Genomic DNA, 2,148 nt, shown 5'->3' with positions numbered 1-2,148 from the left:
AAAACACTTTCTATATTTTCATATATTATCCTATATAGAAACGGACAGATATACTAATTTTACTAGAAGAAAGATTAATTTGACTAAATAGTATTCCTTTTAATAAATATCCAAATTAATTCTAAAAAAAATTTAGATCTGATACGGTAATTAAGGTAGAGAAAATCAAAATTTTACGTAAAATCGAAAAAATAAATTAAATATGTAAAACGTACAATTTTAATAAGATTTAAATCATAAAATTGTCAAACTTAGTATAAATTTTGTAAAATCAAAATATCAAAAAATTTTAAGAGTTATATCGAGATTCTAGCTACTATGACACCATTCTCAACAAATACAACATGAATAGTGGTGGTTTTTTCAATCAATTTGAATATTTAATTTATCTTTTTGTTTTTTCTTTAAAGTTTAAATACAATATCAGTGGATTAATGACATAATCTCCTCCTATTCACTTAAAGATTGCAGATTCAAATCTCTCTTTTAATTTAAAAAAAAAAATACATTAGTGGTGCCGACTACCGTGGTGGTGTGTTCTTCCCATAAAATTAGAGAAGGGGGAAGGAAAAAGAAGCAGTGGTCAGTGGAGTAGAGGAGTGTGAGCTTCAGTCGCTCGCTGACTCAGATGATGACAAAAAGAGACCACTCCCTCCGCTCTGCTTTTCACTTTTCAGCCTTCACTAGATTCGATTCTCTCCTACTTGCTACAAACCAAGAAAAAGAAAGAACGCCTACTACCACTACACCACTCATTATTATTTAATTCCCTTAGTTAGTAATAATCACTACCAAAATTGTTTCGATATTTCTTAACATTTATATAGAGAGAATATTGAGTATTGATTATTATTTATTACATTTCTTAAATATAATTTCCTAGCTGACGAAATTGGTTCCTAAACTAACTAAATTTATCTAAGGTGATAACAACCTTATGTGGACATGTGGTACTCATTATCAAAGTCAATATAAAGAAGAAACTGAAAAGTAGAGGGATGTGGGAGTGTGGGGTTAGATTAACCATACTTTCTCTTTCAATATTTAATTGCTACGTGATTTCTATAATTCTATCTATTCTCTCTGACCAACTCATCAGTTATATTCTGCTATAAATTAATTAATTAAATCTCTCTATATTTTAATTAGTTAAAAATTTATTTATTTTCGAAATAAAAAATGAATTTATCCTTTACAAAATATATGCCTTCTTCAATTAGTAGATGTTAGTTCATAGGTCAAAGTTCATTTAGCTAAATATGTTTTGATTTGATTTGAGTAGGTTACTTTAAAAGTATGAAGTTTATTTAAGAATGAATCTAATTTCTTATTCAGCTGCTTTGCTAGGTTGGCTTTTGGTGGCAAAGCACTTTCCCCAAATTTGGTTTCACTTTCCTCATTTAAAACAACCAACCAAAGCTAACAAATAAATTTGGATGGAAAAGTATATGGAATTAAGAGATTATCAGCTAAAAAATAAATAATTTAATTAATTTATAATTATATTTAATTAATTTTATTTATTTTTAATTTATAATATTTTATATTAATTGCTTCTCACTCCAAATTAAAATTCTGAATGATATATTGGAGAAATAAGGGTGGGATCATGGAACTTCCAACAATCCCGATTCTTAATATATAAAAAAATTTATAAAATATATAAAGAACATCCATTTAATATGAAAAAGAAATATTCTGATATTTAGTAGAAGAAACATCCTAATGTCTAGTATAAGTATCATCCACGTAAAAATTTTAGATTTACCCACAGACATTTGGCTAGTTTTTGGCTGTTATCCTCTTGGTTCCCTAGCATTGTTGAATTTGGATTGGTTGAGTAGTCAACTCATTCGTCCGTTTAAACAAGCGTCGAGAGTTCAAATTTTATCTTGTACATGCAACAACTCATTGTTACCGTCGGATTTGAAAATACGGTAAGAAACCATAAAAAAAAAGCTAACAAACAAACTCGTAACTCGTTCACTCTCTTTACGCGCTAATTCCTTTGAAAATGAAAATCCCCAATCCAATATCAACGCACACTTCAACTTCTGAGCCTTAAGCAAGGAGCTCAACAATTTAAATGAAAAAAAAAAAGAGTGTAAAATTTATATCTGTTTGAACAAGTTGAGTGCAGATTATAGG

The 2,148-nt window shown here is 28.4% G+C and overlaps 1 protein-coding gene across 1 annotated transcript in view; it reads right to left on the bottom strand.

Moving 5' to 3' along the window:
* The window catches only part of LOC107606361 (DNA excision repair protein ERCC-8), an 11,150-nt gene that overhangs the window by 8,777 nt on the left and 225 nt on the right, over window positions 1-2,148 (bottom strand). The window lies entirely within an intron of this gene.

This window comes from Arachis ipaensis, chromosome B07 (genome assembly GCF_000816755.2).
Source record: "Arachis ipaensis cultivar K30076 chromosome B07, Araip1.1, whole genome shotgun sequence".
Classification (NCBI taxonomy): domain Eukaryota; kingdom Viridiplantae; phylum Streptophyta; class Magnoliopsida; order Fabales; family Fabaceae; genus Arachis; species Arachis ipaensis.
Note: the sequence above shows the minus strand (reverse complement) of the source record. Positions and strands in the feature narration are given on the sequence as shown.